This window comes from Poecilia reticulata, linkage group LG6, assembly GCF_000633615.1.
Source record: "Poecilia reticulata strain Guanapo linkage group LG6, Guppy_female_1.0+MT, whole genome shotgun sequence".
In the NCBI taxonomy this organism is placed as follows: domain Eukaryota; kingdom Metazoa; phylum Chordata; class Actinopteri; order Cyprinodontiformes; family Poeciliidae; genus Poecilia; species Poecilia reticulata.
Genome location: NC_024336.1, coordinates 9,385,989 through 9,400,464, shown reverse-complemented (window position 1 = coordinate 9,400,464; position 14,476 = coordinate 9,385,989). Strand labels below are relative to the sequence as shown.

The following is a 14,476-nucleotide window of genomic DNA, read 5'->3' as shown; positions in this document are numbered from 1 at the left end:
GCCTCAGTGTTGGCGCACAAGTAACCGAGAGAATCCGGTTAAAGGATTTTCAAAATAAAAGATCCTCTAGACTCAAATAAAACATAAAACGGAAATATTTCACTATTTCTTGCGCGGCCCAGTACCAATTGGTCCACGGACCGGGAGTTGGGGACCACTGATGTAGACGATGTAGACACTGTAGCCGTGTCCAGCTGCCTTATTGCTCGCTTTGCTGCTCTGTGTTTCCACCTGTCAAAGTTGCTATGCGGCTCAAGTTATGCTGAGGTAGAGGCTGGACAATTGGCTGAATGCTGGACCTATCCGAATTCACATCTTCTCTTGTCCAGTCGTCGTATATCCACGGGTTTTGAAGGATCCATCCTACGTAGACCGGTCCCTTTGAAGGATGCAGCCCCTGAATTTCGGACACAGCAATTGTTCATAAGTTAGATAGGAATGAGGTAAGAGCTAATTCTAAGCTTGTGGCACGCTTATTGTTGTCATAGCAATTCCATAGCAACTGCCTATCAAGATGGCTGTCAGCTACAAAGTTCCTCATGGGAAGTGTGACGTCAAATGAGAACCATGTATTATTTGATGACTTTCAGAACATTGAAATTTTATTTCCAGATTGTCCGTTGATCCTTAAATATCAAATGACAGTTAAAATTAGACAATGACGCCATGGCAACAGTAACGCAGCTAATCCTGACTCGGCAGAATCCCATCATTTCCACAACCCTGCTGCACGACATGCGCACTTCAACAGAACAGAAGTGCGTAACACAGTTCACATTTTACAAGACGTGTCAGCAGCTTTGAAGTTTGGTAACTTCTGTCAAAGACCAGGGGAGCTGATTTCTCTTCTAAGTGGAAAGTGACAAAAAAAACGAATTTAAAAACTAGAGGTGTGAGATCGATCGGTCACCGATCATAATCGGGCCGATTTTCGTGAAAAAGTGCATGATCAGTGATCGGCGATCATTGGCTCTTGTTGCCGATACCGATCACCTGCATCTCATTTTGCAGGCTGCCTGTGCAGCTACTCTCCTCTTTCCTTCACTCTGCGCAAACGCACAGCAACAAATCCTAAGCGATGTGGAACTATAACGCACTGAGTGAATGGGGAAGTTTGCATGTTGCGGCGGAAAATTGAAGTGAAGCTGGTCAAAATGCATCAACACAACGAATCTAATACGACATAAAAACAATGCCATACTTGACGGAGTTTGGCTACATCGAGGCTCACTGCAGTAAAAAAGACATATGGAGGATCAGATGGCAGGTAAAGCAGCACACAGCTACAAACACTCACCCGGATTAGCATGATTGTCAGAAAGCTAAAAAATTACCCGCAAAATTATTTAAGTCTTCGAGCTGCGATGTAAGACGCTGGTTCTGCTCTTGCTGTTGAACCGCTGCTTCGCGCTACAGGTAGTAATATTTCACAGACAGAGCGTCGCTTCTGCTCCACTTGGTAGTGACTCTCACACCGAACCTCTGCTTAAAGCTGCAGCATCTAACTTAAAAAAAATACATTTGACATACGTATTGAAACTTTCGCTGTCCTCACATGAGACAGAAATTCTCTAAATAAATAATCGATCTCGTCCCTGTTCTGCATAATTACTCCACTCAGTCAGAAACAGCCACTCAGAACTAGCAGTAATCAGCTAGCCGCCATGCTATCAGAAAGTTTTCATTCAGTAACTTTGGATTGTTTATTGTAATGGATCCTGTATTTGCCTTTGAATGTTAAGTTTTATACTTGAATTTTTTTGGCAATGTTGAGAGGTTTTATTTTGACTCTTTGCATTATTTAGCCTCTTCCGAGCCTTCATTTGCTATCAGTCTGTTAAAGATAGTATTACCAATAGCAGTACAATTTGCAGAAGGCCTGTTTTGTAGTATCCATCCATCCATTTTCTTGCACCCTTTTTCCCTCAGTGGGGTAGGGGGGGGTGCTGGTGCCCATCTCCAGCCAACGTTTCGGGTGAGAGGCAGGGTACACCCTGGACAGGTTGCCAGTCTGTCGCAGGGCAACACAGAGACACACAGGACACACAACCATGCACACACACACTCACACCTAGGGGCAATTTGGAGAGGCCAATTAACCTGACAGTCATGTTTTTGGACTGTGGGAGGAAACCGGAGTACCCGGAGAAAACCCACGCATGCACAGGGAGAACATGCAAACTCCATGCAGAAAGACCCCAGGCCGGGAATCGAACCCAGAACCTTCTTGCTGCACTGTGCAGCCCGCCGGTATCGGTATCGGCAGGAAAAAACCTGATCTGCACATCTCTAGTAAAAACAGTGCTGCTCTTGTCCCACAGGTCTTTTACTGATGTCTAGTTGATTTCACATGAGGTGTGTGTGTGTATGTATGTGTGTTTTCAGCCTGGCCAATAGGAGGCTTCATCACAAAGAAGTAGTAGATGTTAGGTTGAAAATGCAGAACTCTTTGTGGTCATATAGCATGACTTGATCTCCCGAGGCACACACAAGCACATTCACCGACTGCCCAGAACACACTCATACACCCACAGAGCAGAGCAGTGGGGATGCACAGTCTGGACTGCAGAAAGGAGACACAGCCTGAAGGTCTCTCTCTATTCCTCTCCCTGATCCCGTCTCTGGTAGTCTCTCCCTATCTCTCCTTCACTACGGTGCTGCGTTCAGCTGAGTCAGCACATCTCAGGCATGCCTAATTATCCCAGCTGAGCCAGAGAGAGGAGAGGCGAGAGGAAGGTGAAGAGGGACACAGGGAGCGGAGTTACTGAAGAATGAGGGAGGGGAAGGGGGGGACATGATAAGGAGAGTGAAGGAGAAAAAGACTTCAAAACAGAGGGATGTTTGGGATAAAGAGATAGAAAAAGAGTTATGAATAAAGGAAAAAAGAAGATGAAAAAAGATAGAGGATGGAGCCAGGTTAGAGCAACGTCCTGATCCTTCACGGCTCAAAGATGACATCATTGCGTTATAGACTCCATAAAAAGGAAGCAGGCTGGAGGGCAGCGAGCACGATGGAAATAAAAAGTGAAAGACAAAGAATGATCGAGGCAAGAGGGAATGTTTAACATTCTGACACGGACAGTTCACAGTTACCATGGAGAAAGCAGAGCGCCGCACTTGACAAATCGGCAGCGATATTTGATGTTCTGTCCGTGCTTTACACACAGAGACTCGGGATCAAATGTTAACGTGACGCTTCAAAACTATTTCATGGATCACAGATCTGTTTAATAAGATGTTGAGTAGATTGTAAAGACGGGGACTCGTTTATTAGAAAACTAGAGCCACTGAGCGAGAACAAAGTTTGAGGTACTTGGTTTTTATTGACCATCAGAATCTCCAGGAAATGAACAAATGTTGTGTTTTCTGGTGACTTTGACAACAACACCATTTCTCCCCCGCTGCCTTTCCACTTTAGTCCAGTCCGTCTGGGTTTTTATCTGTTGCAGTGCATACCGGGAGGCTGGTCCTATCAGCAAATGCATAGCTTCTATTGTGGCTCAGATGTCTTGATAGTTAATGTTTTGATACTCTACAGTTATTAAGTAAGTGCCACAATATTCTACTTTGAGGGCCTTGGCTCCACTATATCTGGTTTAACAGTACTATGTGTAACTGAATGTTGAAAATGTTCCTGACTTGAATAAAAATGTCCATAAAACTTTGTGTTTCTTATTTAGATTCACTAACATATTTTTTAAATAAAAGAATGAACATTTTAAAGTTGTAAAAAAAAATCACAGAGTAAAAATAAACATTTCAGAGTTGACTTAAAAATTAAATTCTGCCTGAAGAAATCAAGCCTAATGGGGAAAAAAATCCCATAATTTTCATACGCAGAAGCAATTTTGCTTCAACTTTTCAACTTCTTTGCGCACAGCCAACATTATGAAGACGCAGCTATTTTGACATCTTTGTGGAATGTCAGCGACATTATAGGCTTTTTTGTTAACGCCGAAGCAATTTCTGTTCCATTTTAACCAACATATTCCTTCTGGACCAGGCTGGTGTTCTGACTGATGGACTCACTTTGTACCTCGCAGAGCCACATACCAAAAGATTGCAGTTTAATTGAGCGCATTACGAATTCATATGATAAAAAAGATTGGATAAGCCTCAGTTAGAGGAGGATGATGTCAAACGTTCTTGCCCCATCCCCGCTAAAATGGCTCAGTATGTCTTGGTGTAGCAACATTAATGTCAGCACTTCATTGGAATGATAAAATGACTCTATATAATCAGTTTTCCCCACATAGAAAAATCAATAATGGGAGTGAAATACTCTACCATTAAAACAGCGGAACGTAGAGAGGTCCATATTTCTTTAAATGACATGTCTTTCTGCCTTCACACATTCACCGCCATAATAGAATTGAAATCCACCATTTTGTTGCAGAAATTGACAGCTTAGTGGTTTAAATGTTAAAAAAACTTCTACATTCCACTGACTTTTTTGAAATAAGAACCCTGAAGCAGAAGTCAAAGGTCACCTTTGACATTTCTTACAAGTAAATAGAACCTGTTAAGAATGAAAATCCAGCACCTTTAATGTCACTGGCAAAGACCAACCGAGGAACTTTCCTTCACAGATTTAATCACACACACACACACACGCACACACACACACACACACACACACACACACACACACACACGCACACACACGCACACACGCACCCACGCACACGTGTAGACACACACTAGTCAAAGTGCAATCCATGGCACACTTTTCCCGTCAGAGTCAGCATGAACAGGTTTCTTCCCCACTGCGGAATTTGATTTCTCCTGTTACTTTCAGAGCAGGAGCTGACAGTAACAGGAAATGGCATTATAACAGAGGCTACCCTCTGTGCATCTCTCAGCAATAATTTCTTCAAACAGAAAGAATTCCCTGTGAGACCTTTGATAGGATGTGTTGAGTTTTGCTGAGACTCAGATGAAAGTCTGTGTTACACGTCCTGTCTGCTGCAGTGTAATAAAGAGGCTTGATCCGTTTAGATCTCGCTTTACTCTACCTTTTGTGCAGGGATGTCTAACAGACCTCTTCCTCTTCCATCGCTCCTTCAGAAAACCCTCATCGTCGCCCCTAATTTCATTATCCTCCTCATTCTCTTTTATCGCATTTTTTCCATGATATTCCCTGTCTCTTTCTGACTTTCGGTCAGTGTGTCTTGTTGCCTCCTCTGTCTCTATTTCCTGGATCAGAATGTTTTTCAATCAGTTTTTTGATCAGTTTAAAGACAGACTTACTTCACAAATGATGATGAGCATGCAGAGAGAATAAAAAAAAGTATGAGATAAATTAGAGAAGTTTTATCAAGTTTCTAAGGGATCATTCAAAGGTATATTGATCCTGGGGTTTGTTCATACCTGCCATTCACCTGCACCCTGACACAAGACCAGCAACAAACTGGAATCTTAGTACTCTGTGTTCAAGTTCTACCCGAACAAACAGGTCTTTGTTATGTCCTTTACATGGAAATAAACAGATAGCTAGTGGAATATTGACAAAGTTTTGCACACATTTGTAATGAAAACGTAGCTAGTGACAACTGTACATGCTACATATAGAGGAAAGGGCAGAGAGCGGCACTGGATACAGGTGAGCTAATCAGGAGGATTTGGAACATTTTATTGTTACTTAACATAAATGAATGAACATACAAGTCAGAGACAAAGTTGAAAATATTTAGTTTTCTTCATCCCAAATCCCACATAAAGATATCATTACCTGAGAGTTATTGTTGGTTAGTGAGGAAATACTTCAGAATTTGGTTGATGCTGAAATGCTAAGCAGAGCCATTTCTCAGTCAAAACAGAAAATGTGCCTTTTAGGCCTTAAAAGTTATTCATTTCTTTTCAGAATGATGTGCTTGACATTGAAATCTATTGTTTTCTGTCTTTATCACGACTTTTAGGGATGCATTGTTAAGCTCCAGCTGAAGAGAAGCAGCCTTGGTGCATTCATGTTTGATTATTTTAGACTAATTTCTAACTTGCCTTTTTAAGTAAAGTTTTAGATAAACTGGCTCCTCATCAAATAAATATTGATACAAAACACTTGAATGACAGCCTGGACAAAACCAACCCCTTGTTCTACCCTTTGCTTCATAGAGGATCTGGACCTTTGGCTATTGAGAAAAGATTGTTTGTCGGAGGCGTGGACTCTGTTAAAGTTTGAAACGATTGGATCTGGTGTTACCAGTTGTTAATGTGTGGCCATGATGTATGTGATACACCAGCATGATGAAGCTTAGCAGAAATTGCGTGTGTTGTAAACAACCCCATGGGAAGTAGGGCTACGACATCTTTCCAGCAATAAGATGTCTTAAACATTCCTCTGCTCTGACTTTAACTGTTCCATATTTGGAAGGGCGGCCAACAAGGACTGAGAGGCTTAGTTCATGTGCTCTGCTGCCATTGCCACATACCAACCAGATATAGACAGACGGCAATTCTAAAACATCTCAGAAAATCAACGTCATCGTTCACAACCCCTCCTCTGGTTTTCTGGTTGGCTGGATGAAATGTAACAGGAGAAATCAAGCTCAATATGAGAAATCCCAGATGAAGCACTGGAGGGAGATGAGAATCAAGAAGAAGGCAATGGCCAGGCTATAAAACACTGCTTCCATCTGCCATATGTGATTAATTTATCCTTCTATATTAAATGCTAATCAGCCTATTATTATAATAATTTGTTTTGTGTCCCTCTAGCCTCAATGTCCTTAGTGAATTTATGCTCTTATGTTTCGTTTTATTGATACCTTGATTGATTGATTGACTGACTAGCTGATTGGTTAGCTGGTTAGAAAAAAAGTGCATGATTGCCTTGGCTTTGAGTTATGTTAAGTTATAATAGCAGAAATTGATGGAAGCTTTTGAACTTTTCCCCCATCATTTTGTTATGCTGGATGCGTGTTGCTCCATTACAAATAATGCATCTGCAACGACATGAAGAGCGTAAAATTTATAATGTGGTACTGCATCAGGACAGACTGAGTTATTGTATGGGAGTCGTCCATGCAGTAAGTGTGACATTAATTCTAATTGACTTTTGTTCTTTATACTTAATGATTGACTAATCTAATAATCCGGGGCTATATTTCAATCTCCTGGACACAGTCTCGGCCGTCAAACAATTATTAGCCGAAGTAGTTAGAAAGAATAACTAAGTGTGGTGTTAGGGACCAGGAATAGTTCCACAAATCCACAAATAGCTGAAAGTATGAGCGCTGAACCTCGGAGGGGATCTGCTGTGTTCCAGATGCTGGTCATTACTACCAGATTTGTATAAAACTTAATGTAAAATGTGGTAGCACTGGGCGGTTACTTCAGTAGGTTATTTAGTTCAGTAGTTTAGTTATATTGTCCAGTATATATCATGCTTCAGAATTTGTTGAAAAATCTAAAACATTCAGGCAGCCTTGATTAGCAGGAGTTTCACATTGCATGTCTGACAGGACCAGATGTACAAAAAGGGGAAAAAAGAGGGTTCATTATTTAAAATAACATTCAGTTTGCTGAAGTCTTAACGGACATTTAACATTGTGAAGAGTAGGAGAACCTCTAATCCAAAATATGTCATATATGAGTATATAATTTTTTGCAATAACGTGCTTCACAAATACAATCTCTCCATTTAAATAGACATTTTCAGACTACCTGTCAGTCTGATTTCTGTCTTTGCCCGGTTCCACAGATTTTGACCTAATTAAATTAATATTCTTGAATGTGATCAGTGTTTACTTTGATTGCCTTATCTTCTGATCACCTGCTTCACTTATATCATAGCTTAGTGGCGCTGCAGCTTCTAAAGTCCTTCCATCTGTTTTCTATTTCACTTTTCTCATTCTTTGATTCTTTGGTCCACATCTCTTGACTGTGAGCATGATCTCTTTCAAATGCTTTACTTTGTATATGGAGGCTTTTAGAAAGGAAGGTTTCTGCTTCTCTTTGATGACCTCCGTATTCCCCAGCGCTCGTTGTCAGCCAGGGTTTTTGAACGGTTAAGCAGAACAAAATCTGTGCTACAGTAATATTGCTACCACACCTCTGTTAGAAACCTAAACCAGGCTTAGGAAAACTTTAACCTCAAGAAAAAGAAAAACTTTTTGCTTCGACTTGTGGCAAAAGCTTCTTATCTGTGCCTGTAAGTTAGTGTGCATTCACACCAGCTCTGTTTAGTCCAGCTCTGATTTATTTGCCTAAAAAATCAGGTTTTGGGGGGAGGAGTGAATGTGTCAACAAACTCTGATGCTGGCCAAAAAAGCTAATTCATAGTCCACCTCTAAACCTCCATCTGGGGAACTCTGGTGCGGTTCGAATGCATGTGTGAATGCTAATTTGACTGGAGACCACTCCAAAAGCAGGAAGTGGACTATAGCGCAGGGCATTTTGGGTAAATACAACCAAAACAAACGCATGAGTTTAGAGCTAGCAGCAGAAAATTTTGCAGAAAACTGCAAAAATCTGATGCCACTCCACTTTTACTTACATTTTGTGAAGAAGGAAGTTGCGTTCAGTGTTTTCTTCAGATTTTCATGTCATTATCGTCAGTGTTTCTTGGTGCAACGCCACCACAGGTGAGGAGGTGAACAGGTTTTTCAAAGGGTTTGGTTTGTTTGCCACAGTGCAGTGTGAAGGTGAACCACACCAGCTGAAAATGGAACAAATGTTGCAAATTTGGTCCCAAATTGAATCGAGTCTACCGGACTGTCAGGCATGAAAACACCTTTAGTCTCAAGAAGCAAAACATTATAGTGACTTACTGGGTTATGAGTGAAAGAGAAATAATACACAGAGAAGTCACTTTTCAAAATATAGCCATAGCGCTTTCTGTCAAGGTTTCACATTGTCCTAAAGAACCAGCGTAGCACAGAGATTTATTTTCTAATTACAAAGATATTTCTAACAGTATTCTTCCGGTGCTGTGGCCTTTCATTTAATCTGTCATATATCATATTTATGATCTTTTTAAATGACAATAGATGCTTTTTGTTTGCCTCCTGCTCACTTCTCAAAGCTTTATGTGAAACTAAGTGCTTTGTAGAGCTTTCTTGAACCTAACGCTCTGTCTTGTATTGATCACATTAATTAACCTGCGTGTGGATGAGGGGGAGGACAGGTTAGCAGATTCTTCACATTTCCAGGCATTTTGCTTCTAATTCCTATGACAGCCTATCAGCAGTGTTGTGTGACTGTGAGGGGAGGATGAGCGGTGGAGGAAACAGGCGACAGCAGAGTAAAAGGAGTGCTGCACAGGACGGAGACGGGGTATAAGACAAGCTTGAACAAAGTAATCAATCTGAAGCTTCTGGCAGAGAGGGGTGATGAGACCGAAAGAGGAGGTCAGACAGATGATCAAAGTAATAGGTGAGACCAAATCAAAGACTGGAGGAGCAGACAGCCTGAGCAAGTAACTCAGCCTTTACTAATTGCTGTTTCAAAGAAAGAAAAAAAGGCTTTCCAAAGAACAGTCATGCTGGCCTGTTCGTTGAATTGTATTTCTGTTCCTGCCCCTCCTCCTTGCGCCGCCGTCTAGACAGGAGCAGAACAAGCTGTTCTTGTTATGGGTGGAAGAAGAGAAAATGTGCACTGTCATGGGGTCGCTCCCTGCCAGGCAGGCAAAGCGGAAGTGCTGGCATCAGGAGCAGGGCCAGCAAAGCTCTTTCTCCAGTGCTGTGATGTTCATGCTGTGTGTGTGTGTGTGGGTGTGTGTGTGCGTGTGTGTGTGTGTGTGTGTGCGTGTGCACGTGTGTGTGTGTGCGTGCGTGTGTGCGTGTGTGTGTGTGTGTCTGTGCGTGCATGCTGGCAGCTACTTTCCTTCTCAACCGCTCCTGATTTTTCCTGAAAGAGGCAGTATTATGTAAAATTGTTGACTTTTTTGAGCTTTACATCATGCTATGATGTTATTCCCTTATCAGAAACATAACTGGAGGCTTGACTTGATTCTGTCATGCATTTTTGAGAAATCCTTTAATGTTCCACAGCAACAATTCAGCTATGCAAATCACCTGGTTGGACCTAGCTCCGCCTTCAAGGACATAGCTCCTCCTCTGAGCTGCAGTTTCCAAGCTTCAGCCTCACAGAGCAGCCCTCCTTCTTCACTCCCCCATTCAGGTCCTTCAGACTAGCCAGCAGCAATTAGCAAACACCTGGTGGAATTGCTGAGCTCATCATAAGAGCAACTTCTCAGTGAAATGCTGGTAAGAATGTTGATTAAAGGGTTAATAGAGTAGCCATGTTGTGATGACATTCTGAAGACAGAGCTTCAGAAATAGCAGGAGTTTTTAAAGAGACAGGGGCCCAATTTCAAGGCGTTAAAGTACGAAGTCAAAAAATGTTAAGTCATATTTGATATATAGCATTTTTACAACAAATGATAACATAGATACTTCATTATGCTATAAAATGGCGACATGTGCTTGGAAAACACATAATACTGCACCTTTAAAGGTGGCACATTTTGCTGTCAACTGGCTAAGAAACATTGTCCGCAAAATAACAATGAATGAAGACCCAGTGCTGTGAAGTACCAACCAGCCAGGCCCTGAGAAAAAACAAAAGAAAACTAATTTTCTCCTTAATAAATCTGTAATTAATTGTGATGAACCACATTTTATTATGCTGGCTTCTGTTTCAAGGATTGAAAGTATTCAAATAATTTTTTTTCATTCCAGTCTGCTGTTCTATGCGAACCAAACATTTGGTAAGTGATGGCTGAGTTTCGGCTAGTGACTAGAAAAAAAAAAGGAAAGATAAAAAGAATAGTTTTACGGTGAGAGCTACACAAATAAATATTTTAATTGCTCATTTTCAATTCTAATTAAACAAGGTATATTGGAAAAGGTAACATAATGTACAAATATATGGCTGGGACTTTAACGCGTTAATTTCGATTAATTGATAGATTTAAAGCCTTAAGGTTTTTTTTTTTAGCAGAATTAATGCAGACTTCACTGCAGGGTTCAGCTGGCTGAAAGATGGTACCAATTTCTCTCTTTGCTCTTTCCGCCTCCAAACCATAACAAAACAAAGAACAGAAGTGTCCTTTATTTTCTCTCACTGGGAAAATTCAGCTGTTTCAGGTGAAACTCATGATTCCATGGTTTGTGTCCAGAAAACAGAGATAAATGTGTGACAGCAGCGGAGAGCAGAAGCAAGGTCACAACCAGGAGTTCAAACATTAGAGAGCTGTACTGGACAAATACACACAGCACTGCATTGTGGCAGAAAAGGTTATTTTCTAAATTATTTTGTCATAAAAGCTCTATTGTTTTGATCATGATTGATTTGTAAAAGCAATAAAAAGGAAATAAATATCCATATTTTTCAGAAGCAGTGTAGTAAATGTGAACTTCACAGAGCTTATCCGTTTCTGCCCAGTTCTCAGTCGTTTCCTTGCTCTGCTGCTGTGTGTTTTTTCCTGCTGCTGATGGTTGGATGGTTTTCTATCCTCTGCATCGTCAGTTTGGAAAAAAAAAATCAAACTCTAAAAGAGAGAGAAAAAACAGCACTTGTAGTTAGAAAACATATCCATGGAGATGACATGCAGGTGAACACGCCTCCACTGCTCTGTTATTACTTGCTCAAGTTTGCGCAGTTTTAATTACAGTAATGATTTTGCTGGCACTGTTAATTTGGAGTTTTTTTTAAAATGAGAAACGTGATGTAGGTTATATAGGCGACATCCAACAGTATCTAAAAGGCCACTTTTTGTGCTATGGTAGAATTAGTAATTCACACACACTAACACACATGCATGCGCATCTCTCCAAACCCCCTCAACAACCTGTTTATGAAATTAAATTATTACATTCAAAATCTCCCTTAAAATGAATATCAGTGTTCTCAAAGCATGTAAAGTTTTCTTTTTTTCATCCATTTAGATTAAATTATTGAACATTTCTGTGTAACAGGAATTGCATTAGCAGTGACAGTAATGATGGACTCAGCAAGAGAAGTTTATGCAATTTTTTTTTTTATTCGCACAGAAACCTAAATAATAATGTGATTCCAATAAAGGAGAAGAAGTTTGGCCCGTTGGAGCTTTATGGCCCTTTTCCACAGTGTGGCTCGACTCTGCTCAGCTCTACTCAGTGCAGGTGGTTTTCCTTTACAATTGAGTAACGGGTGGGGTCATCATATCATTGGGTGGCCGCAACGCAACGCAGCGCTTCAAAATAATTTGTTTATTGCAGAAGAAGAGAAAAAAATCCTGCATATCCCATATTCACTATTAAGTGGCCTGTTCACAGCTCTGTTCCTCTTCATGCAGAGAAGACACTGACACACTCTAGGCTGTCCACATTCTAGGACGTTTTTGCTGCCGCAACGCAACGTAACGTAACGTAACGCAACGTAACGTAACGCAACGCAACGCAACGTAACGCAACGCAACGCAGCGCAGCGCAGTGCAAACCAGCGCAGCGCAACGCAGCGCAACGCAACGCAGCGCAGCGCAACGCAACGCAGCGCAGCGCAACGCAACGCAACGCAACGCAACGCAACGCAACGCAGCGCAGCGCAGCGCAACGCAACGCAACGCAGCGCAGCGCAGCGCAACGCAACGCAGCGCAGCGCAGCGCAGCGCAACGCAACGCAACGCAACGCAGCGCAACGAAACATCCTCAAAACTTCCGAACAGTTGCTGTTGTAGAGTTTATGCCTCTAGCCTGAGTCTGAGCTGAAGCTTGAGCTGGAGGGGTACAAAATTATTTGCTTTATTGCCAGGTAGGGTTCTGGCTTCTGTGACCCATTTAATAAACCTACAATACATACAGCACAGAGAAAGTCAAACAAGCATGAACGATACAAAGTTGTGCTAATCTTCTTATTATAGCCTAAATAGAGAATAGAATGAAGGAAGGCGCAGAAGTTCATTAGACTGTAACAAGCACAGTGCTCTGCACATTAAATCCCCATGTGGCTCCACCCCGCTGCTCTTCTTTCAGTACCCCAGCCCAGATGATTTGCACTTGACTCACCCTGCGGTAACAAGTGACAAGATGGAGCCGGAAGACGTTAAACTTAAAGATAAAAATGGGAGAAGTTGCACTGCTTACTCAAATTATGGTCCAAAAACAAAAGCTGTAAAATGTTAATTAAAAATATGTTGGGTTTACTTCGGGCTCAGGCCTCTAGTTAAAGTTAATTAGTGGGGATGGATCGGACTTGGACACAATGTCCACGGGTCAAACTGGAATGCTTAGGCCCGATCCAAACTGTGTCTTGTGAGTTTTTAGAAATAACAGGTCAGGCTATAGTAAGGGAGCCACTTTCATATGTAGTACTAATTAGGATATGTATCTGGTAGTTTTCAGACCGTCTGCAGTCTGAACAGTCATATTGCATTTAATCCGACTTTATTTGTGATTTATGCCATTGACATGAGACATTATAATTCTGCACCAACAGACACAGTAAATCCAGATGTGAACAATAGCTGAAAATTATAACTATGAAAGAAGTCTGTGTCAGTGAAGTGCATCGCATCACAATCACAATCCCACCACTCTTGGCTCTGACCACACATCCAAACAGACAAGCAGCAGTCAGTGCTCCACAACAAGGCCATTGCTATTAGTTATGTTTTATTTTATTAGCTTCCTTGGTGTTGTTATGGTTTTGTCACCATACTGTCGACTCCAATTCCTGAATAACTTTAATGATGATCCACAGACGATGGCATCCATTCGTAAACCGTTCACACAGAAATATGATTGTGGTCACATTTAATTAGTAAGAATGGAAAAAAACTGAATTCCAGCAAAAAACTGGAACTGAGCATCAAGACCTGCTGTGTGAACGCCAGACAACTGGATCTAAAGAAAGTTTCTAATATCAGCTGCAAAAAAAAAACTTTTAATATTTGGAGCAAAAGGGAAATATGTGAGACTGGGCCAGAGCATGAGGGCAGGGAGACACGTGGGGTAGAGTTAAGAATATTTTGGTCAATATTGGAATCATGATTGTTTAAAGTGATCATTTGCTAAATTTGGGAAAACGATGTTTGTATTAGACTTGGAGAATCTTGAATGGTGTCAAATGTCCCAAGCATCATACAAGACCTGATGGAGACATGTGGATGGGATGTTTTGTTAACAAATGAAGCTAGAAAAGTGAAAAGAAACAACAACAGACTTGAGTTGGAGGCAACAGAGCTGGAGATGTTAAGGTAGTGGTTTCAAGGCAACGACCAGGATAATCTGACTGTGTGTTTGACTTTATCCTTTAGGTTGGAGTTTTTTGCTTCCCTTTGCTGACCCTCTAACCCGGTGCGGAGGCTCAGCGTGAGTTCTGCTCTCCCAAAATGTTGGCTCAACACACATGCAACACACACGCAGACACACACACACACACACACACACACACACACACACACACACACACACACACACACACACACACACACACACACACACACACACACACACACACACACANACACACACACACACACACACACACACAC

General features: G+C 41.5%; 1 protein-coding gene across 2 annotated transcripts in view; it reads left to right on the top strand.

The window, feature by feature from the left end:
- The window catches only part of ldlrad4b (low density lipoprotein receptor class A domain containing 4b), a 245,941-nt gene that overhangs the window by 95,371 nt on the left and 136,094 nt on the right, over positions 1-14,476 (top strand). The gene's annotated exons all lie outside the window — the stretch shown is intronic.